Source organism: Nomascus leucogenys, chromosome 22a, assembly GCF_006542625.1.
Source record: "Nomascus leucogenys isolate Asia chromosome 22a, Asia_NLE_v1, whole genome shotgun sequence".
NCBI classification, from domain to species: domain Eukaryota; kingdom Metazoa; phylum Chordata; class Mammalia; order Primates; family Hylobatidae; genus Nomascus; species Nomascus leucogenys.
The window spans coordinates 89,678,439-89,704,780 of NC_044402.1; the positions used below are offsets into that span (position 1 = coordinate 89,678,439).

General features: G+C 37.6%; 1 pseudogene; it reads right to left on the reverse strand.

Annotated features, from left to right (window-relative positions):
• Positions 1-554: 554 nt before the first annotated feature.
• LOC105738419 lies at positions 555-25,763 on the reverse strand (annotated as a pseudogene).
• Positions 25,764-26,342: the final 579 nt, after the last annotated feature.

The following is a 26,342-nucleotide window of genomic DNA, read 5'->3' on the forward strand; positions in this document are numbered from 1 at the left end:
TGCTCCCCAAAGGGTACCCTGCTTCTGCTGGCTTAATGCTTCAGAACTTTGGTGTCATTGGTGTCAAACACCACTTGACTATCCACTATCTGGCAGGTGGTGGTGTTTTGGATGGTTTGCATGGAGTTGCTGCTGTCCAGGGCATCACCAAGATTGAAGTCCTCGCCATCTTCCAGCAGGCGGCGGTAGGTGGTGATCTCAGCCTCCAGCTTGACCTTGATGTTCAGCAGGTCCTCCTACTCCTGGGCTTAGTGCTGTCCCTCTGCCCGAGTTTGTGCCAGCTCTGACTCCAGGTGCGGCAGGATCCCATTGAGCTGCTCCATCTGGTGGGTGTAGTGGGCCTCCACCTCCCTCAGGCTGTTCTCCAAGCTGGCCTTCAGATTTCTCATAGAGTCCAGGTCCATCTCCAAGGACTGGACTGTATGTCTCAGCTCCATGAGCATCATCTCAGCAGCTCCAACCTCGGTGGTCTGTATGGTGACCACTGTGGTCTCTCCTCAATCTGCTGAGACCAGTACTTGTCAAGCTCCTCTCGATTCTTCCAAGCCAGCTCGTCATATTGGACCTGGATGTCTGCCATGATCCTGAGATTTGGGGGCATCTACCTCCACGGTCAACCCAGAGCTGGCTATCTGGGCTTGTAGGCCTTTTACTTCCTCTTCGTGGTTCTTTATAAAGAGTAGCTCTGCCTTGAGAGCCTTGATCTCTGTCTCCAGCTGCAGCCGAGTGACATTGGTCATCAGTGACCTTGTGAAGCCCATGGATGTCACTCTCCACAGACTGGCACATGGCCAGCTCTGTCTCATACTTGACTCTAAAGTCATCGGCAGCAAGATGGGCATTGTCGATCTGCAGAATGATGCCGACATTGTCCACAGCATTTGCGAAGATCTGAGCCCTCAGGTCCTCGATGTTCTTGAAGTAATGACTCCAGTCTCTGACCTGGGGTCTCTTCTTCTCCAAATGCTCCCGGATTTTGCTCTCCAGCTTCCTGTTCTCGGTCTCCAGGCTCCTCACTCTGTCCAGGTAGGAGGCCAGGTGGTCATTCAGGCTTTGCATGATATCCTTCTCGTACTGGATGTCTCCCATTCCTGCCAGACCCCCGGCCATTCCCATGGCCAGGCCCCTGGATCCCACGCCACCCCAGAAGCTGGTGGAGCAGGACACGGAGATCCAGGAACCAGAGCCCCCAGTGCCTGCATAGACACTGGCTGCACTGCTGACCAGCTGGGCGCCGTAGCTGGGCACCTGGACAGAGCCCAGGGACCGGTAGTTGGTGAAGGTGGAGCGAGTGGTGAAGCTCATGCTGTCCCAGGAGGAGAGCAAGAAGACAGGACTCAGGCTTTGCCGACGACCCAGACAACTTTTTTAAACAGGCCTTTGATCCCATTTCTCCTGACTGGGTCAGACCTCTGATCTGGAGTCTCCAGCCACCTCCCACAGGTGTGTTCAGGCTGGCAACAAGTTTGTACCTCCCTGAGATGGACCTCCCAAAGGAAGGGGCAGGCTGCTATCTTTGCTCATTCACAGCCTTCACTGGTGATACGTCTAGGTACTGGAAAATCTGAGTTGATTAGGGACTAGATAAGACTCTCAGCATACCACAGAAGCCCTACTGAAAAGTAGCTAGACTGTTAAAGGAAAAAAAAAAATCACCTAAAAGTCAGCAACCTCAAAGATAGAAGGTAGATAAGCATAAAAAGATGAGAAAGATTCAGCACAAGAATGCTGATAAAACATTGCAGGAGTTGACAGACAAAATAGCTGGTATGAAGAAGAATGTAGCCAACCTGACAGAGCTGAAAAACACCCTACAAGAATATCACATTGCAATCACAAATATTAATAGCATAATAGATCAAGCAGAAGAAAGAATCTCAGAGCTTGAAGACTGCCTGTCTGACAGTATGGGAGCAGACAAAAACAGAGAAAAAAGAAGGAAAAGGAATAAACAAAACCTCCAAGAAATGTGGGCTTAGGTAAACAGACTGAATCTATGACTGATAAGTGTACCTACAAGAGATGGGAAGAATGGAATCAATTTGGAAAACATACTTCACGATATCATCCATGAGAACGTTCCCAACCTGGCTAGACAGGCCAACATTCAAATTTCATAAATGAAGGAGAAATAAGATCCTTTTCAGACAAGCAAATGCTGAGATGACTTTTTACCTCCAAAACTGCCTTACAAGAGATCCTGAAGGATGCAATAAATATGAAAAGTAAAGACCATTACCAGTCATTATAAAAACACACTGAAGTACACAGACCAGTGACACAATAAAGCAACTACATAAACAAGTCTGCAAGATAACTAGCTAACATCATGATGACAGGATCAAATCCACACATATCAGTACTAACCTTAAATGTAAATAGGATAAATACACCAATTAAAAGACACAGAGTGGCAAGCTGGATAAAGAACCAAGACCCATCAGTATGCCATCTTTGAAAGATCCATCTCACATGCAATGACCCACATAGGCTTAAAATAAAGAGATGGAGGAAAACCTACCAAGAAAATGGAAAACAGAAAAAAATCCGGGGTTGCAATTCTCCTTTCTGACAAAACAGACTTTAAACCAACAAAGATCAAACAAGATGAAGAAGGGGATTACATAATGGTAAAGGGTTCAATTCAGCAAGAAGAATTAACTATCCTAAATACATATGCACCCAACACAGGAACACCCAGATTCATAAAGCAAGTTCTCAGAGACCTTCAAAGAGACTTAGACTCCCACAAAATAACAGTGGGGAACTTTAACATCCCACCAACAATATTAGACAGATCATTGAGACAGAAAATTAACAAAGATATTCAGGACCTCAACTCAGCGGTGGATCAAATGGACCTAATAGATATCTATAGAACTCTCCACCCAAAAACAACAAAATATACATTATTCTCATCACTACATGGCACTTACTATAAAATCAATCACATAATCAGAAGTAAAACACTCCTCAGCAAATTCAAAAGACCTGAAATCATAACAAACAGTCTCTCAAACCACAGTACAAATTTGAAATCAAGACTAAGAAATTCATTCAAAACCATACAATTACACGAAAATTGAATAACCTGATCTGAAATGATTTTTGGTTAAGTAATAAAATCAAGGCAGAAATCAACAAGTCCTTTGAAACTAATGAAAACAAAGATACAATACACCAGAGTCTCTGGGACACAGTTATAGCAGTTTTAAGAGGGAAATTTACAGCACTAAATGCCCACATTAAAAAGTTAGAAAAACCTCAAGTTAACCTAACATCACAACCAAAAGAACCACAGAACAAATAGTAAACAAATCCCAAAGTTAACAGAAGACAAGAAACAACCAAAATCAGAGCTGAACTGAAGGAGACTGAGACTCAAGAAACCATTCAAAGCTTCAATAAATCCAGGAGCTAGTTTTTTGAAAAATTAATAAAACAGATCACTGCTAGCTAGACTAATAAAGAAAAAAACTAGTTTCAAATAAACACAACCATAAATGACAAGGGGGATATTACCACTAACCCCGTAGAAATACAAACAACCATCAGAGAATATTATGAACACCTCTATGCACATAAACTAGAAAATCTAGAAAAAATAGATAAATTTCTGGACACATACACCCTCCTACGACTGAACCAGGAAGAAACTGAATCCCTGAACAGACTAATAACGAGTTCTGAAATTGAGGCAGTAATAAATAGCATACCAACCAAAAAAAGCCCAGGACCAGATGGATTCACAGAGGAATTCTTCCAAATGTACGAAGAAGAGCTAGTACCATTCCCTTTGCAACTATTCCAAAATGTTGAGGAGGAAGGAATCCTTCCAAACTCATTCTGTGAGGCCAGCATCATCCTGATACCCAAACCTGGGAGAGATACAACAAAAAAAGAAAACTTCAGGCCAATATCCTTGATGAACACTGATGCAAAAATCCCCAACAAAATACTAGCAAGCCAAATCCAGCAGCATATCAAAATATATCAAAATAGCTGATCCACCACAATCAAGTAAGCTTCATCCTTGGGATGCAAGATTGGTTCAATATACACAAGTCAATACATGTGATTCATCTCATAAACAGAACTGAAGACAAAAACCACATGATTATCTCAAAAGATGCAGAAAGGCTTTTGGTAAAATTCAACATCCGTTCATGTTAAAAATTCCCTATAACTAGGTATTGAAGGAAAATACCTCAAAATAATAAGAACCATATGTGACAAACCCACAGCCAACATCACACTGAATGGGCAAAAGCTAGAAGCATTCCTCTTGAAAATCAGCACAAGACAAAGGTGCCCTCTCACCACTCCTATTCCACTTAGTATTGGAAGTTCTGGCCAGGACAGTTGGGCAAGAGAAAGAAACAAAGGGTATTCAAATAGGAAGAGAGGAAGTCAAACTATCCTTGTTCACAGATGACATAATCCTATATCTAGAAAACCCCCTTGTCTAGGCCCGAAAGCTTCTTAAGCTGATAAACAACTTCAGGAAGGTCTCAGGATACAAAATTATTGTGTAAAAATTACTAGCAATTCTATACACCAACAACAGTCAAGCCAAGAGCCAAATCAGGAATGAACTCCCATTCACAGTTGCCACAAAAAATAATTGGAAAAAAGCTCAATATCACTGATCACTAGAGGAATGCACTGAGATACTATCTTATACCAGTCAGAATGACTATTTAATAAATGACTTTTTAATAAAAAGTCAAAAATAATAGATGCTGGCAAGGTTGTGGAGAAAAAGGAATGCTTATACACTGTTGGTGGGGGTGTAAATTAGTTCAGCCATTGTGGAAGACACTGTGGCAATTCCTCAAAGACCTAAAGACAGAAATACCATTCAACTCAGCAATTCCATTACTTGCTATATACCTAAGGAAGATAAATCACTGTGTTATAAAGACACATGCACATGTATGTTCCTTGCACCACTATTCATAATAGCAAAGATATAGAGTCAACCTTAATGTCCATCAATGATAGAGTGGATAAAAAAAATGTGGTACATATATACCATGAAATACTATGCAGCCATGAAAAGGAATGAGATCAAGTTCTTTGCAGGGACATGGATGGAGCTGGAGGCCATTATCCTTAGCATACTAATACAGGAATAGAAAACCAAATACCACATGTTCTCACTTATAAATGGGAGCTCATACAGGGTTTAATACCTAAGTGATGGGTATATAGGTGCAGCAAACCACCATGGCACATGTTTACCTGTGTAACAAATCTGCATGTCCTGAAGGAAAAAAAATAAAAATTTAAAAAAAAATAAGTGGGAACTAAATGATGAGAACACATAGACACACAGAGAGAACAACACAAACTGGAGCCCTTCAGAGGGTAAAGAGTGGGAGGAGGGAGAGAATCAGGAAAAATAATGAATGGTACTAGGCTTAATTTCTGGGTGGTGAAATAATCTGTAAAACAAACCCCCATGACACAAGTTCACCTGTATAACAAACCTGCACTTGTACCCCTAAACTTAAAGTATAAGTCAAAATTTATTTATTTATTTTTAGTCACTTAAAAGCAAAAAAAAAAAAAAAAAAGATAGAATGAATAAGACCTACTATTTGATAGCACAACAGGGTGATTATGGTCAATAATAACTTAATTATATATTTTAAAATAACTTAAAAGTGTAGTTGGATTGTTTGTAACCCAAAGGATAAATTATTGAGGTGATGAAGACCCCATTCCCCATGATGTGCTTATCTCACATTGCATGCCTGTATCAAAACATCTCAAGTATTTCATAAATATATACACCTATGATGTACCCACAAAAATTGAAAAGAAAATAAAAGGGTACATTCATATTTTTATTCATTTTAGTCTTTATATAAAGCCAAAGGTATATTATTTTTAAGAAAACTTGTGAAGTCATTTCTATAGCATAAGATAATGCTGTTTTCTATTTATCAAAATATCACAGAGTTCAGGTTCCTAAGATGACTTTATGGAGATGTATACCTATATACTTCAAATATCAATTTTCTTACCTAGAATTTTGTCAGAAATAAGATTTTCAAGTAATTTGACTTATCCTGGCAGTATTTCCTCTACATAAATTATAAGAAACACTCATTTGATTTCAATGTTATTTCATATTTTCAGGTTTTCAGTTTTTTAATAGATTTTCTTCTCTGAAAGCAAGAGTTGCTAACACTTCTATAATTCTTCCTATATGCCAGATAATGTTCCAAATACTTTCTATGTACTGTTAGGTTCTGAGGTTTGAACTGAGACAGTCTGGTTTAAGAATCCATGCTTCTAATAACTAACAAGGACTCTTAATAATATTCTTGATTTAAAAGAATATATGAGATCAATAAATAATTTATTTCTACGTATTACCAAATTTACAAAACCACTCAGTATGACAGTTGTATTACTTAGAAAGCCAAGAATTTATTTCATCCACATCGATGAAATAGGGAAAAATGTATATAATTCCAAAGAGTAGTTAATCTAAAAGTTAGGTATGTGGCTTTAATATACTAAGAATTTTTTTATGTTTGAAGTACAGATTCGATCAGATTGCATTATAGGTAAAACTTATTTGCAGGTGATGAAAGCAGCTACGCCAACAATCAAAACTATTCAAATTGAAAGGTAAAATTGACTAGCTGGTATTCAAAATTATTTGACTGACCAAAATATAGGAGCACTAAATGTGATCATAATTTTAATGAAATAAAAACGTAAGCACTCACTTGTTCCTGACAAAATTTTCCTCTTTAGCACTAATTTTAGGAAAGTTTTTTATTTGTTTGTTTGTTTGTTTTTACTCTCAGAGCTCTGGAATTCTCTAGAAAAGTGCACAATATACAGAACCGAGATATTATCGTGCTGTTTTTCTAAACTCTGTATCTGACCCTGTAGAACACCTGTGTCTGCAAACACTGATATGAGTGGTCCCACTCAGGGCTGACTTCAAACTGCATTGATCTTTCAATTCACTGCAATATCTGAGAACAGAGTTGGCATGCACTGACTTAAGAAATAAGTTAAAGTATGACAAGGGGATAAAAAATACCAATTAAGTTTTCTCACCTGTAGTGTCAACCTATATAATGCTGACTTATCCTCAAGGATTCCATCACCCACTTTACTAAATTTCCTTCTCTCGCCTCACTTTAGCCTTTGATTTCTATGCCAGCCTTGAATTAGCCAACCCCCTCTACACATCTTATTCTTTTAGTTATTTGGTTCAAAACTTATTTTAAAAGGGGGCTAATTTATTGCCATGAGCTTATAAGATAGTATCCCCTCAACAAGAATCTCTTTCAACTGGACTCCACAGCATGATTTTTTCTAAAGCTTCTCATTCTCCACAAACTCCTCCAATTAATAGTACCTGATAGGTAAATGGTATTTTGACAAAGCCATTTTGACATGAGAACACCTTGAAGCAGTTAAAAATAAAATTATTAAACTTTTCTTAACAACTTTTATTTTTGGTTAATTTGTGAAGCAAATATCATCACTTCAACTCCTCCCTCAGATCTGGGGGAGGAAACAGAGGAAGAGCCAAGGATAACGTGGGGCTTGGGGGTGTCAGTTGCCACACCTGTTTTGAGTAGTTTTGAAATTTGACACAGCTGCTTTAGTCACCTGCAAATAAACCTCTGCCAGAGTCAAACAGCTGCCTCCAAATGGACACCCTGCATCTGATAAGCTTAGTTTATTATCATTATACATCTGCACTTCTCAAAGTATTCATATCCCCAGGATATGTGGTACTGTGCCAAGGAGACACTCAGAAGCAAGGCTCAACATAACAGCTGCCAGGGATGTCTATTTTAGACATATTTGAGAAAAAAAAATAACCTTGCCTGTTACTGTTTTATATTAAAACAAACATGGATATGGCATGAAATTAAATGAAATTTTGAACAAATTGTTAAAATAAAACATGACATGTTAAAGAAAGAGACTGCAAGATGGCCAAATAGGAACAGCTCCAGTCTACAGCTCCCAGTGGGAGTGACGCAGAAGATGGGTGATTTCTGCATTTCCAACTGAGGTACTGGGTTCATCTCACTGGGGCATGTCAGACAGTAGGTGGAGGACACTGGGTGCAGCGCACTGAGTATGAGCGGAAGCAGGGCGAGGCATCACCTCATCTGGGAAGTGCAAGGGGTCAGGGAATTCCCTTTCATAGCCAAGCAAAGCTGTGACAGACTGCACCTGGAAAATCGGGGCACTCCCACCCTAATACTGCGTTTTTCCAATAGTCTTAGCAAACAGCACACCAGGAGATTATATCCCGCACCTGGCTCGGAGGGTCCCATGCCCATGGAGCCTCCCTCATTGCTAGCACAGCAGTCTGAGATTGAACTGCCAGGCGGCAGCCAGGCCGGGGGAGGGGCGCCCACCATTGCTGATGCTTGAGTAGGTAAATAAAGCAAACAGGAAGCTCGAACTGGGTGGAGCCCACCATAGCTCAAGGAGGCCGGCCTGCCTCTGTAGACTCCACCTCTGGGGACAGGGCACAGCTGAACAAAAGGCAGCAGAAACCTCTGCAGACTTAAATGTCCCTGTCTGACAGCTTTGAAGAGAGTAGTAGTTCTACCAGCATGGAGTTTGAGATCTGAGAACGAACAGACTGCATCCTCACGTGGGTCCCTGACCCCCGAATAGCCTATCTGGGAGGCACCCCCCGAGTAGGGGCAGACTGACACCTCACATGGCTGGGTACCCCTCTGAGACAAAACCTCCAGAGGAACGATCAGACAGCAACATTTGCTGTTCAGCAATGTTCGCTGTTCTGCAGCCTCCACTGCTGATATCCAGGCAAACAGGGTCTGCAGTGGAACTCCCACAAACTCCAGCAGACCTGCAGCTGAGGATCCTGACTGTTAAAAGGAAAACTAACAAACAGGAAGGACATCCACACCAAAACCCCATCTGTACGTCACCATCATCAAAGACCAAAGGTAGATAACACCACAAAGATGGGGAGAAAACAGAGCAGAAAAACTGAAAATTCTAAAAATCAGAGCACCTCTCCTCCTCCAAAGGAATGCAGCTCCTCACCAGCAACAGAACAAAGCTGGATGGAGAATGACTTTGACAAGTTGAGAGAAGAAGGCTTCAGATGATCAAACGTCTCTGAGCTAAAGGAGGAATTTCGAACCCATCACAAAGAAGTTAAAAACCTTGAAAACAGATTAGACAAATGGCTAACTAGAATAACCAATGCAGAGAAGTCCTTAAAGGACCTGATGGAGCTGAAAACCAAGGCACGAGAACTACGTGACGAATGCACAAGCTTCAGTAGCCGATTCGATCAACTGGAAGAAAGAGTATCAGTGATTGAAGATCAAATGAATGAAGTAAAGTGAGAAAAGAAGTTTAGAGAAAAAAGAATAAAAAGAAATGAACAAAGCCTCCAAGAAATATGGGACTATGTGAAAAGACCAAATCCACGTCTGATTGGTGTACCTGAAAGTGACAGGGAGAATGGAACCAAGTTGGAAAACATTCTTCAGGATATTATCCAGGAGAACTTCCCCAACCTAGCAAGGAAGGCCAACATTCAAACTCAGGAAATACAGAGAACGCCACAAAAATATTCCTCGAGAAGAGCAACTCCAAGACACATAATTGTCAGATTCACCAAAGTTGAAATGAAGGAAAAAATGTTAAGGGCAGCCAGAGAGAAAGGTCATGTTACCCACAAAGGGAAGCCTATCAGACTAACAGTGGATCTCTCGGCAGAAACTCTACAAGCCAGAAGAGAGTGGGGGCCAATATTCAACATTCTTAAAGAAAGGAATTTTCAACGCAGAATTTCATATCCAGCCAAACTAAGCTTCATAAGTGAAGGAGAAATAAAATCCTTTATAAACAAGCAAATGCTGAGAGATTTTATCACCACCAGGCCTTCCCTACAACAGCTCCTGAAAGAAGCACTAAACATGGAGAGGAACAACCAGTAACAGCCACTGCAAAAACATGCCAAATTGTTAAGACCATCAAGGCTAGGAAGAAACTGTATCAACTAACGAGTAAAATAACCACATAACATCATGATGACAGGATCAAATTCACACATAACAATATTAACCTTAAATGTAAATGGGCTAAATGCTCCAATTAAAAGACACAGACTGGCAAATTGGATAAACAGTCAAGACCCATCAGTGTGCTGTATTCAGGAAACCCATCTCACGTGCAAAGACACAAATAGGCTCAAAATAAAGGGATGGAGGAAGATCTACCAAGCAAATGGAAAACAAAAAAAGGCAATCCTAGTCTCTGATAAAACAAATTTTAAACCAACAAAGACCAAAAGAGACAAAGAAGGCCATTACATAAAGGTAAAGGGATCAATTCAACAAGAAGAGCTAACTATCCTAAATATATATGCACCCAATACAGGAGCACCCAGATTCATAAAGCAAGTCCTTAAAGACCTACAAAGAGACATAGACTCCCACATAATAATAATGGCAGACTTTAACACTCCACTGTCAACATTAGACAGATCAACGAGACAGAAAGTTAAAAAGGATATCCAGGAATTGAATTCAGCTCTGCACCAAGCAGACCTAAAAGACATCTACAGAACTCTCCACCCCAAATCAACAGAATATACATTCTTTTCAGCAACACATCGCACCTATTCCAAAAGTAACCACATAGTTGGAAGTAAAGCACTCCTCAGCAAATGTAAAAGAACAGAAATTATAACAAACTGTCTCTCAGACCACAGTGCAATCAAACTAGAACTCAGGATTAAGAAACTCACTCAAAACCACTCAATTACATGGAAACTGAACTACCTGCTCCTGAATGACTACTGCGTACATAATGAAATGAAGGCAGAAATAAAGATGTTCTTTGAAACCAACAAGAACAAAGACACAACATACCAGAATCTCTGGGACACATGCAAAGCAGTGTGTAGAGTGAAACTTATAGCACTAAATGCCCACAAGAGAAAGCAGGAAAGATCCAAAATTGACACCCTAACATCACAATTAAAAGAACTAGAGAAGCAGGAGCAAACACACTCAAAACTATTCCAATCAATAGAAAAAGAGGGAATCCTCCCTAACTCATTTTATGAGGCCAGCATCATGATACCAAAGCCTGGCAGAGAAACAACAAAAAAAGAGAATTTTAGACCAATATCCTTGATGAACATTGATGCAAAAATCCTCAATAAAATACTGGCAAACCGAATCCAGCAGCACAAAAAGCTTATCCACCATGATCAAGTGGGCTTCATCCCTGGGATGCAAGGCTGGTTCAACATACACAAATCAATAAACGTAATCCAGCATATAAATAGAACCAATGACAAAAACCACATGGTTATCTCAATAGATGCAGAAAAGGCCTTTGACAAAATTCAACAGCGCTTAATGCTAAAAATTCTCAATAAATTAGGTATTGATGGGACGTATCTCAAAATAATAGGAGCTCTTTATGACAAACCCACAGCCAATATCATACTGAATGGGCAAAAACTGGAAGCATTCCCTTTGAAAACTGGCACAAGACAAGGATGCCCTCTCTCACCACTCCTATTCAACATAGTGCTGGAAGTTCTGGCCAGGGCAATCAGGCAGGAGAAAGAAATAAAGGGCATTCGATTAGGAAAAGAGGAAGTCAAATTGTCCCTGTTTGCAGATGACATGATTGTATATTTAGAAAACCCCATCGTCTCAGCCCAAAATCTCCTTAAGCTGATAAGCAACTTCAGCAAAGTCTCAGGATACAAAATCAATGTGCAAAAATCACAAGCATTCTTATACACCAATAACAGACAGAAAGCCAAATCATGAGTGAACTCTCATTCACAATTGCTTCAAAGAGAATAAAATACCTAGGAATCCAACTTACAAGGGAAGTGAAGGACCTCTTCAAGGAGAACTACAAACCACTGCTCAATGAAATAAAAGAGGACACAAACAAATGGAAAAATATTCCATGCTCATGGATAGGAAGAATCAATATCATGAAAATGGCCATACTGCCCAAGGTAATTTACAGATTCAATGCCATCCCCATCAAGCTACAAAAGACTTTCTTCACAGAATTGGAAAAAACTACTTTAAACTTCACATGGAACCAAAAAAGAGCCTGCATTGCCAAGTCAATCCTAAGCCAAAAGAACAAAGCTGGAGGCATCACGTTACCTGACTTCAAACTATACTACAAGGCTACAGTAACTAAAACAGCATGGTACTAGAACCAAAACAGAGATATAGACCAATGGAACAGAACACAGCCCTCAGAAATAATACCACACATCTACAACTATCTGATCTTTGACAAACCTGACAAAAACAAGAAATGGGGAAAGGATTCCCTATTTAATAAATGGTGCTGGGAAAACTGGCTAGCCATATGTAGAAAGCTGAAACTGTATCCCTTCCTTACACCTTATACAAAAATTAATTCAAGATGGATTAAAGACTTAGACCTAAAACCATAAAAACCCTAGAAGAAAACCTATGCAATACCATTCAAGACATAGGCATGGGCAAGGATTTCATGTCTAAAACATCAAAAGCAACGGCAACAAAACCAAAATTGACAAATGGGATCTAATTAAACTAAAGAGCTTCTGCACAGCAAAAGAAACTACCATCAGAGTGAACAGGCAACCTACAGAATGGGAGAAAATGTTTGCAATCTACTCATCTGACAAAGGGCTAATATCCAGAATCTACAATGAACTCAAACAAATTTACGAGAAAAAAACAAACAACCCCATCAAGAAGTGGGTAAAGGATATGAGCAGGCATTTCTCAAAAGAAGACATTTATGCAGCCAACAGACACATGAAAAAATGCTCATCATCACTGGCCATGAGAGAAATGCAAATCAAAACCACAATGAGGTATCCTCTCACACCAGTTAGAATGGTGATCATGAAAAAGTCAGGAAACAACAGGTGCTGGAGAGGATGTGGAGAAATAGGAACACTTTTACACTGTTAGTGGGACTGTAAACTAGTTCAACCATTGTGGAAGTCACTGTGGCGATTCCTCAGGGATCTAGAACTAGAAATACCATTTGACCCAGCCATCCCATTACTGGGTATATACCCAAAGGAATATAAATCATGCTACTATAAAGACACATGCACACATATGTCTATTGCGGCACTACTCACAATAGCAAAGACTTGGAATGAACCCAAATGTCCAACAATGATAGACTGGATTAAGAAAATGTGGCACATATACACCATGGAATACTACGCAGCCATAAAAAATGATGAGTTCATGTCCTTTGTAGGGACATGGATGAAGCTGGAAACCATCATTCTCAGCAAACTATCGCAAGGATGAAAAACCAAACACCACGTGTTCTCACTCATAGATGGGAATTGAACAATGAGAACACTTGGACACAGGAAGGGGAACATCACACACCAGGGCCTGTTGTGAGGTGGGGGAAAGGGGGAGGGATAACATTAGGAGATATACCTAATGTAAATGACGAGTTAATGGGTGCAGCACACCAACATGGCACATGTATACGTATGTAACAAACCTGCACATTGTGCACGTGTACCCTAGAACTTAAAGTATAATATATATATATATATATATATATATATATATATATATATATATAAAATAAAGAAGGAGACTGCTTGGGTCACTTCATCCTTTTTCCCCATCCTCCATATTCCTTCTCCTCTGTTCCTAGTGGTCCTTCCACAAAAATGTTTGAAAAGCACAGCCATAAACTATTCTATACCTCCCCAAACACACACACACACACACACACATTCAGGGAGAGACAGAGAGACATTCTCGTGATCTACCTTAGCAATTAATCATTCATATGTTTGTGTGTGTAATCTGCAGTGATTTTTCTTGTCATTTACTCTTATTTGTTTGTATATATTTGAGAGTGTTTCCCTCACTGATAGCAACATCAAAGGAGGAAAAATGTACTTACACTTTCACTCTAACACTTCAAATTTTCCAAAGAACTCAATTCAGAAAGTTCCAGAACTATATATGAGTGTTCTAAAAGTTTGAAGTCAAAAAACATTTACCATAGAAATAAGGTTAGAAGGCCAGGCACAGTGGCTCACGCCTGTAATCCTAGCAATTTGGGAGGCCCAGCCAGTTGGATCACTTGAGGTCAGGAATTCGACACCAGCCTGGTCAACATGGTGAAATCCCATCTCTACTAAAAATACAAAAATTAGTCTGGGATAGTGGCACACGCCTGTAATCCCAGCTACTCAGGAGGCTGAGGCAGGAAAATTGCTGGAATCAAGGAGTCCGAGGTTCCAGTGAGCCGAGATGGCGCCACTGCACTCCAGCCTAGGCGACAGAGGAAGAACCTGTCTCAAAAAAAAAAAAAAAAAAAAAAAAAACAGAAGAAGAAGAAGGTTAGAAATGGTGATGAGAATTGTATGTGAGATCACAACAGCATATTCAATCCATTGTGCAGTTAAAATATATTTTCAAAGCAATGTTGAATAAATCCAGTTTATTATAATGATGATGAAGAAGAAGACAAAAACAAGCAATTCAATTAATAATTTATTTTAAAAGTTTAATTTGTAGGATGACAATGGGGAGGGAAGCAGCTTCAGAGGCAAAGATTTAGAAAGAAAATTTTAAAGAGATTGTAAAACAGACTTCTAAGATATTTAGACAAGAAGGTTATTTAGGTCGGGTGTAATGGCTCACACTTATAATCCCAGCACTTTGGGAAGCCGAGGCCAGGAACTGGAGACCAGCCTGGGCAACATAGTGAGACCTTGTCTCTACAAGAAATAAGAAAATTAGCTGGGCATGGTGGTGTGTGCCTGTAGTCCCAGCTACCCAGAAGGCTGAGGTGGAAGGATCACTTGAGCCCAGACATTCAAGGTTACAGTAAGCCAATCACACCATTGCCCTCCATCCTGGGTGACAGAGGAAGATCCTGTCTCAAAAAAATTATTATACCTTTTCTGGTGGGGAGTGGGGGGAGTTCACTCACTCCCCACTAGAAAAAGTATAATAATAACATCTATAAAAATCAAAATGAGGCCAGGCGCGGTGGCTCACACCTGTAATCCAAGCACTTTGGAAGGCCGAGGTGGGTGGATCACTTGAGGTCAGGAGTTCAAGACCAGCCTGTCCAGCATGGTGAAACCACGTCTCTACTAAAAATACAAAAATTAGCTGGATGTGATGGCGCACGCCTATAATCCCAGCTACTCGGCAGGCTGAGGCAGCAGAATGGCTTGAACTCAAGAGGCAAAGGTTGCAGTGAGCAGAGATCACGCCACTGCACTCCAGCCTGGATGGCAGAGCAAGATTCTGTCTCGAAAAAAAAAAAAAAATAATAATAATAATAATAATAATAAATAAATAATGAAAAACATAAAAAGTGAAAACAAAAGCGTAAGTAATACAATTTGAATTATATTCACTTTTTTCAGATTTTCTTCTAGTCCTTATATATCTGACCACAGGAGGTTTAAATGATGCTGATTTTCACTTAAAACATATGCTTTCTCCTTCCTCCATACTTAGGAATCACTAACATTACTTTTTAAATGTTTTGTAATGTCTATATGAATGTTTTTAGTTCACAAATAGCAAGAAGGAGAAAAATTGTTGAGGGTTAGGCATGGGAATAGGAAAGAAAGAAAACAGGAGGAAGAGGAAAAGGGGGAGAAAGAAGAAGACAGAATTAGAGAGAAAGGGAACAATGAACAGAAAAAGTACAGATTGAAGAAAGGAGGAAAACTCTTAGGTAATTGAAGAAGAATTAGAAGAGGGGGAGATGTGCAACTAAAGAGATATGTGCGAAATCAGTGGTCTATGGTGCTTCCTTTTGGTGCATTAAATGAAATAATCAAATTTGATGAAGAATCAAATAAAGAGTTGAAAGATAACTTGAACTAGATTGTCATATAACTTGATGAAAATCTACTGATGGCCACCCATACATAACAAATTACTCAAATAGAAATAACCATATAACTAAACATGATCAGTTATTTTCAAGCAGAAGTTTAAAACAATACTGAGTTATAGACTTGGAAATTTATAGTTAATCTTGATCCTACATAATTGGAATGTTCATGTGCTTATTTTCAAGATGGAGTTCATGTTGAATCAATTTAGGGCTCGGAATTATCACAGCATGAAATATGTTGTAATTTTCCAAACTATTATACTCTTTTCAAGCCACTTAAATACTTCTAATGTGATTTAAAATTTTGGAATTTAATGGCATGTTTATCTTCTGAGATATTCAGCTTGCATATGCAACACAGAAATTCCTACAGAGTCCATATGAAGAGCCAGCTTCATTCTTTCTCTATTTCACAGCAATGCTCTCAACTAAGTTCCCCTGTGCCTTATCCAACAAAGCTGGCATCCTGTAGTTATGCGATTCCAACAAAAAATAACAATGAACCCATTTTGAGTGCTTATCATGTTTCATTTCCCATGCCAAGAAATTCACATTCACTAACTGATATGTAACTAATAATACTTCCATGAGCAAACCACTTAACCAAACCTTCTGCTTTTCTACACAATGTATCTTTAAAACTGTATTCAAAAGTTACAAGTCCAAAGTTAAAAACACATGTTTGTTGGCAGCAAGTAGATACAGCTTTGATTCCCAGAGAGCTAAATCATTGTACAAAATTCTTATTGAAGTCCCAGCAGGCAGCACCTCCCTCAAGCCCAGCAATCCAGCATGCAAGAGAGGCCCTGATGAGCATCCAGAAAACAAGGGTCAGGAGATAGTCTGACTTTTTGGACATACCAGTTAATTCTCCCCTTCCATGTGGAAATAGATCCAGGTTCCTCCCAGTCCCACAAACTTGTTACCAGTGTGTCAAGCCTTTAATAGAGGCCAGCACAAAAGGTAGCAGCTGCCAAAACATCTTAGACATGTGGTATACATGCATAAGAACAGGATTTTGTTTGCCCCACGGCTATAATAAAGTCATCTTGATCTCACCCAGTCATCCCAATGCCAAACTGTTGGTCATCATGGAAGACAGAAATACAAAAGCCTGGTGAACTATCAGCCAGCACTGAAAGGCTATGCCTGTAAGTGGTGACTGTCACATAGTGTGTGATAAAGTACTTAAGTTTTGGAAGTGATTGACAACTTCATAAAACTTTTGCCTTACAGAAATGTGATGGTTGAACCTCATTAATTAATGTTGGGAAGTCAAAAAAATTACAAATAGAACTACTATATGATTCGGCAATCCCACTTCTGGGTATGTATCTAAAGGAAATGAAATCAGTATGCACTCTCATGTTCACTGCAGCATTACTCACAACAGCCAGGATATGGAATCAACCAAGTGTCCCTTGATGGGGAAGTGAGTAAAGAAAATGTGGGATATATACATGATAAAAAATGATTCAGCCTTAAAAAAGAAGGAAACCCTGTCATTTACAACATGTATGAACCTGGAAAACCTTATGGTAAGTGAAATAAGCCAGGCAGAGAAAGACAAAACACCACACGATCTCACTTAAGTATGGAATCTAAGAATGTCTAACTCATAGAACTCATAGAAGCTGAGAGTAAAATAGTAGTTGCCAAGAGGTGGGAGAGATAGAGAGATATGGACAAAGGGTACAAAGTTTCAGTTAGATAGGATGAACACGTTTTATACATCTATTGTACAACATGGTGACTATAGTTAATAATAATGTATTGTATAATTGAAATTTAATAAGAAAGTAGATCTTAAATTTCCTCACCAAAAAAAGATAACTATGTCAAGTAATGAATTTGCTAATTGGCTTGATTTTGGTAATCATTTTATAATGCATACATATATCAAAACATTTTGTATAGCATAAACATATATAATTTTTATTTCTCAATTTTATCTCAATAAACCTAGGAAAAAAAATAAAGCGAATCTCAAACATTAAAAAATAAGATAAAATAGAATAAAGCCTCTTAAGCTCTCAAAACCTCAATTAAGTTTAAAGTGTGTTTATCATTGCTGTATTTATTTGCTTCAGCCTTTAAATATGGTAGAGAAAGAAATAAAATATTCTTTCAAACAAAAAACTTCAAAAGTCTAAAAATAATGTGATGTCCACTTACAGTTAGGGTGTAGTCAGAAAAGATTGTCACTCTCACTCTAACCAACACAAAAACAAAAAAGCTACCAAATAATGGTTTTTTTTTTTTTTTTTTTAATTTATGAGCGGTAAGAGAGAGGAAAAAAATCTAAATGATCCCTGGAAATATAGCAGGAAGAACTCATAATTAATAGGAATAAAGAAAAACTGCTGAAGTGTTAATAAACTTTTAACAGCACTGTGTGGGCTGGTCTAACAGTCTAGAATTCTGGTGTGCTTTATAAAAGAACAAGTCAGCCACACACCAATTCCCCATTTGACCTTCGCTAAATCATGTCAATAGTGTAGCAAACGGCAGGGGCAGGACAGGAGGTCTGAAAGAAATCCTCCTGAAATGCACTGGGCTTTCACCAAGTACACTTCAAAATGTAGGAAGAGAGCAGAGTAAAAAATCTTCTGAGCTATGCTGGGCCATCACTGACTGCAAGGCAGAAGAACACCAAAGGCTAAACACAGGGAATGAAAATAGATAGAGGTCGCCCCAACTCACATAGGGTAGGTAGAGCAATGGCAGCAGCCTACCAAAGGATGGAGACAGGGCAGGATAACTGAAAGCCCTGAGGTTCACAGGGCTTTTACCAACAGCAAAGCTGCAAAACCCAGAAAGCTGAAATAATATATATCTATCTTCTGAGATGTGGAAAGTTAGGGGCAGAGTGGACAGCAAAGAAAATTCTTCAGTATCTCAAAATATAGGCAGCAGGCCTGTGAAGTAGACAGAAATCTCTGTCCGTTGAGAAATCTGACAACAGGAGTGAAAAACAGTGATGTACAGAGTCTTGCCAATGCTCAAGTCCCAAGACATAATTTAGGAAAATTCCTGATCTTGCCCTCAAAAACATGTGAAGCTAGTGATTAAGTACAAAAGCTGCAACAGAGCGCAGGCTCATTGCAATTACAGACTACATTGACATAGCCCCTCATCCTTACAACTTGTTAGAAGTAGTGTGCCATTTTCTTGAAGAAAATATTATCTTCAATTTAAACTCTTCTTTGACACAATTTCTGTTATACAATCAAAAATTATGAGGCATGCATAAAACCAGGAGTATATATGTGATCCAGAATCAAAAGTAGTCAATACAAGCCAACCCTCAGAGGAGACAGATGTCAGAATTAGCAGACAAGAGTTTTAAAATAACATAATAAATATTTTATGAGATTGAGAAAAATATGTAGTTAATTTACATGACAATATAGAAAATTTGAGCAAAAATGTTAAAAATAGAAAAAGAGTCAAATGGAAATTATAGAACTAAAAAATACAACATGTACAAAATTAGATATCAAGAAGTCATTTGATGACCTAACAGCAGATTGAATGTGAGAAGGAAAAGAATCAGTGAAGTTGAAATAAAAAAATTAACCAGGCCAGGTACAGTGGCTCACACCTGTAATCCTAGCACTTTGGGAGGCAGAGGCAGAGGCAGATGGATCACAAGGTCAGAAGATCGAGACCATCCTGGCCAACATGGTGAAATCCCATCTCTAATAAAATATAAAAAATTAGCCAGGCGTGGTGGTGTGTGCCTGTAATCCCAAATCTCATCTTGCATTCACATGTGTTGTGGGAGGGACCTGGAGGGAGATAATTGAATAATGGGGGCAGATATTTCCCTTGCTGTTCTCATGATAGTGAATAAGTCTCATGAGATCTGATGGTTTTAAAAATGGGAGTTTCCCTGCACAAGCTCTCTCTTTGCCTACTGCCATCCATGCAATACATGACTTGTTCCTCCTTGCCTTCTGCCATGATTGTGAGGCCTCCCCAGCCATGTGGAACTATAAGTCCATTAAGCTCTTTTTCCTGTATATGTCTTTATCAGCAGCATAAAAACAAACTAATACATACATATACTAATTTTAAAAATGGTGAAAAATCCTGGCTAACATGGTGAAACCCCGTCTCTACCAAAAATACAAAAAATTAGCCAGGTGTGGTGATGGGCACCTGTAGTCCCAGCTACGTGGGAGGCTGAGGAAGGAGAATGGCATGAACCTGGGAGGCAGAGGATGCAGTGAGCGGAGATCGCGCCACTGCACTCCAGCCTGGGCGACAGAGCAAGACTCCGTCTCAAAAAAAAAAAAAAAAATGGTGAAAATAAGGAAGTTGGTGAGATTATATAAATATATACTGAGACAAGGTAGACTATGTGACTAGAGATAAACAGAAAACAATGACAAAATGTAGATTTATCAAGAAGATGCAGCAATATAATAGTGTATGTTACAATAATAAAGCCACCAAAGTACATGATTCAAAGACTGAGACCTAACAGAAGAAATAGATAAAATCACAAATTAGTTGAGGATTATAACATTCTCTTGACATTGATTCATAACAGAAGCAGTTAAAAACAGATTATTAAGGGTAGAGATAATGTGAGTGTTATCAACCAACTTGACCCACTTGGCATTAATAGAGCACTATAACCAACCTCTCCAGAATACACATTATTTTCAGGAATATATGGAACATTCACCATGATAGAACATATACTGGGCCATAAATCAAGTCCCCGTATATTTCAAAGAATTGAAACCATACAGTTTGGCTGTGTCTCCAACCAAATCCCATCCTGAATTCCCATGTGTTGTGGGAGGGACCTGGTGGGAGGTAACTGAATTATGGGAGCAGGTCTTTCTCATGCTGTTCTCATAATAGTGAATAAGTCTCATGAGATCTGATGGTTTTTATAAAGAGGAGTTTCTCTACACAAGCTCTCTCTTTGCCTGCTGCCATCCATGTAAGACGTGACTTGCTCCTCCTTGCCTACTGCCATGATGATGAGGCCTCCCCAGCCACATGAAACTGTAAGTCCATTAAACCCTTTTTCCTGTATAAATTACCCACTCTCGGTATGTCTTTATAAGAAATGTGAAAACAGACTAATACAGTAAATTGGTACCAGTAGAGTGGGGCACTGCTGAAAAGATACCCAAAAATGTGGAAGTGACTTTGGGACTGGGTAACAGGCAGAGATTGGAACAGTTGTGTTTTAGAGACAACATTATTAAATCTACAATTAATGTAAAAATCCTCAAATATTTGGAAATTAAGCAACACTTCTCAAAAACTCATGGATCAAAAGAGAAATCATGGAGAAAACTGGAATTATTTTAAGTGGAATAATAATGAAAATACAACACATCAGTGTTTTACATAAAGCACATCTCACAGGAAAATTTATAGTAATTAAATGAGAATATTAGGGGAAAAAAGAAGAGTTTAAACTGAATTATCTAATCTTACTCTTTTGGAATTTGAAAAAGGAAGAATAAATTAGAGCCAAAGAAAGTAGGAAAGGTGAAAGTTTAAAGATAGAAATAGAAATCAATGAAACAGAAAACGCACTAACAATAGAGAAATCAACAAAGTCAAAAGACCATCCTTTTTAAAAGATTAATGAAATTGCTAAACTTCTAGCAGGACTGATCAAGAGGAGAAATAGAGTAAGTACAAATTACTAATATAACAGATGAAAGAGGGACATCACCTCAAAGCTTGTAGATATTAAAAATATTATAAACAATTTTATTCCAATGAATTTGACATCTGAAATAGTATGAGCAAATTCCTTGAAAAATACAATTTAAAACTCACACAAGAAAGAAACAAAGTCTGAGTAGCTGTATGTTATGAGTTGAATTGTCTACCCCCAAAATTCTATATTGAAGTCCTAACCCCCAGTACCTCAAAATGTAACTTTATTTGGACTTAGGGTCTTTAAAGAGGTAATTTAGTTAGTATGATGTCATTAAGTTGGGCCCTAACCTAATATGACTGATGTTCTTATAAGAAGATAAAATCACAGATATACACAGAGGGAATACATGTAAAAAGACAGAGAAGACACCAATCTATCAGTCAAGAAGAGAAGCCTCAAAAGAAACTAATCCTGCTGACACACTGATGTCAGACTTCTAGACTCCAGAATTATAAGAATATAAATTTCCATTGTTTAAGCCATCCAGTCTGTAGGACTTTGTTATGGCTTTCCTAGAAACTGATACAGCATACTACTGATAATGAAAGGAAGACTATAAAAAAAAAAGATATAATGTAGTCATCTCAATATATTTAATTGATATAATGATACAATGCATCTCAGCATAAAAATTAAGATATAATACAGTAATCTCAATAGATTTTTTAAACTATATTTAACAATATTAAACACCCAGTCATAATCAAAATTCTTAGCAAATTTGGGATAGGAATTGTTTAAATATAATAAAAGGCATTTATTTTTAAAAACTCACATCCTACATAATAGTAAAACATTGAAGGCTGTCACCTTAAACTGGGAACAAGGTAGGGTGTCTTCCCTCTTTACTTCATGATACTATGTCCTAGCCAGTACAAAAAATCAAGAAAAAGAAAAATAGCCAAAATATTGGAAAGAAACTGAAACCATCATTATCTGCTGATAACATTATGGTATATGAATAAAAATCTAGGGAGTTTCCAGAAATCAGCCAAAAATAAAAGGTGAATTAGCAAGGTTTCAGAGTACACAATCAGTATCCAAAAATTAACTCTTTTAAAATATTACCAACAATTAGAAACTGTGGTTTAAATATACTACCATTTACAATGGCATTTTAAAAATTACATGCTAAAGACTAAATCTAACCAAATTTCAAGATCTTTATTAAAAAAATAAAAATCATTGCTCATAGTAATTAAAGATCTAAGTAAATGTGAAGATACACTATTTCATAAAATTGGAAGACTAAAATTTGTAAGATCTCCTTTCTCCCCAAATTGATAGATAGGTTTAATGCAGTCTCAGTTAAATGTAAGCAGGTGTTTTGGACAAAATACAAGCAGTTTCTAAAATTTGTATTGAACGACAAAGTATTAGAAAAGCCAAAGCAATGTTAAAAGAGAACAAAAAAAATGTTTAAGGGCTTGCATTACCTGATTTCAAGGCTTACTATAAAGCTACAACTATCATGTGATGTTGACATAAAAATACATATACCTACCAATAGAGCAGAATAGAGATTTCAGAAATAGACAACGTACAGATGGTCAACTGGTTTTTTGAAAAGGTGTCAAGATAATTTAATAGGGGAAATTATAACCTACTCTAAAAATCATATGAGAACTGTCTATCCATATTTAAAAAAATCCTTGGCAGTTACTTCACACTATATGTAAAAAAATTAACTAATTACTGATCATTGATCTAATTGTAAAAGCTAGAATCATAAAGCTTCTAGAAGAAAAAAGTAAGAGAACATCTTCATGACCTTGAGGGTAGTCAAACAGTTGTTGAACAAAACATAAAACAGAAGCCATTAAAGAAAAAAGTTAACACTATCATCATAATAATCAAAAAATCATTTGTCATCAGGGAAATGCAAATCACAAACCACAATCAACAGATTTTTTAAAGCAGACAACAACAAATATTGGCAAAGATATTGAGAAATTGGAAACATCACACAATTGCTGGTGGGAATGTAAAATGGTGCAGTTGGAAAACAGTTACACAGTTCCTCAAAAAAGTGAAAAACAGAGCTGTCATATAGCCCAGCAATTCCATTCTTAGAAATATACTTAAGAGAATGGAAAACTTAAGTTTACCCCAAACCTGAACATTGATATTTATAACAGTATTGGTTGTAGTAGACAAAAATGGAAACAACCCAAATGCCTATCAATTGTTGAATGAATTTTAAATGTAGTATATTCATACAGTGAAATATTATGCAGCCATAAACCATGCTAAATGAAATAAGCCACCTACAAAAGGCCACAGATTGTATTATTCCATTTATATGAGCTGTCCAGAACAGGCAATTATGCATGACTTTTTTAAGTAAATTACCAGCTGCCAGGGTCTGGGGGAAAAGGAAAATCAGGAGAGAGTGTTAATAGATATGGGGTATATCTGAGATGTGATGAAAATGTTTAGAATTACATAGTGGTGATGGTTGCACAACTTTGTGAATATACTAAAAAACACTGAATTGTTCACTTTAAAGAGTGAATTTTATGGGATGTGAATTACATTTCAATTTTTCTAAAAAAGAAATCATTAAGAAAATGAATAGACAAGACACAGACTGGGAGAATATGTTAAGAACATTTATCTGACAAAGATCTTTTACAATATAGAAAGAATTCCTAAAAACAAACAATACAAAGACAAAAAAATTAAAAATGGGGAGAAGAATTGAAGAGATACCTCATAAAGGAAGACATGGAAAGGCCAATAAACACATAAAAAGTTCCTCAACATCATTCTTAGGCAGAGAAATGCAAATAAAGCCACAATGTGATAAAATTTTAATCTCACTAGAGTAGTTGAAATCAAAAAGATAAATAATACCAAATAATGGCAAGGATGTGGAACAAATGGAACTTTCATACATTCCTGTTGAGATTGTCAAATGGTACAACCACTGTGAAATACTGGCAATTTAACATAAGGTTCTGTGATGCAGCAATCCCACTGCCAGGAATTTACCCAAGGAATATAAAAACATTACGTCCATAAAATGACTTTTACAAGAGTATCTTAGTGCTATCTTAGTGCTCTTATTTACAATAGCCCAAACTGGAAATAACACAAATGTTCATCATCAAGAGAAAGAAAAATGGTGATACATTCATATAACAGGATATTGCTCAATTACAATTTAAAAAAATGAAAAACTGATCCATGCAAAAATATGGATGAATCTTACATATATTTTGACTCAAGAAGCCAAACCCAAAAGAATAGATACTATATGAATCAATGTATATGAAGTCCAAGACATGCAAAACTAGTCCATGTTGTCTCTGGTGTTTGGAGGAGGGTAATGGTAAAGTGACTAGGAAGGAACACAGGGAGCATCTTGGGTGATGGAACTGTTATATATTGGTTTGAGTGGTGACTGTACAGATTTGTACAATAGTCAAAATCTTTGGAATTGTAAACTTAAGACCTTTCACATTCTAAGTACACTACTCTTTTAAACATTAAATAAACATAGAAAAAACGTAAAAACCTAAAAATAAATCAATTCAGAAGTTATCCAGACTCCATTAAATATCAAAGAGTTTAGATTCAGGTTGAGTTTATGGCCAAAGGCTTAGGAACTATTTTTTTCTGGCCTACTTTTTTATTCATTCTTTACATTAATACCATATTTGTAAGATATGCCTTTGTGTACATATTTTGCTCAATACAAGCACTAATATTTAAACTAGATTAAATGACCACAGTGCACACATGCATACACATTCAGAAATACTCCTTTCTGGCAGCATTATGAAGTGTTCTTTTTTGACATCATTTTTTAATTAAATTTAAAAAAGTTTTCAATTACCAGTACTATAAACTTTTAGAATTGTGGGATTAATCCAAACCACTTCCTTCAAAGACAAGTGAATTAAACATACTCATGGAGGAAGCATAGATTAGAATCATGATTTCTATCTATTTAAGAGAATAGAAGAACAGAAGGGGTTACAATCTTGTAATATTATACAACTCTTCTGCTCTAATATATCAAAAACTTGATGATCCAAGATCATGCAGAACAGCTGAGAAGAAATCAAAGTAAACAGTGTACCTTGCAGCCAACAGATCCTGCCAATATGAGATTAGAACTCTCCATCCTAGCAAAAAAAAAAAAAAAAATGGTTTTGGAAAGTTCCCTGCAACATTTTATGACTCATAGATATTCCCAGAGGTTCCTGTTTCCATTCTGCAGTAGACAGTGTTTGAAGGAAGACGTGCAGTTCTAGTCAACTGTTGTTCTTAGGCAACTTGGCTGAAAGATCTGTTTAAAAAACATTTGTTGGAAAGATGATATGTTTGGTTGTTTTAACTTTTTTAAACAAAATTGCAGATTTTAAATTTGTTTAACTCTTAATTCAACGTTGACTAAAAGTACAGCCTAAGAAAAATTACTATGTTACATAATATATATTACAAAGGTAGCAACTTTCTCATTTGAAAATTCCCAAACGGGGGGTATGTATTCTTGGCATAGTCCCCCTCACATATCCTTCCAAACTGCCTCCAGATCCCTGGCTCTGTATTCCATAGCTCTGGCTCTGATCTTTGCCACCCAGTTCAATATCCCACCTTGGCTTCTACTTTGACCAACACTGCCAAGTCACCTCCCATCCCACCAGGACTTGATTCCTGGCTAATCTCCACTTTTGTCTAACCCCAGCTCTCTTGTTTCCTT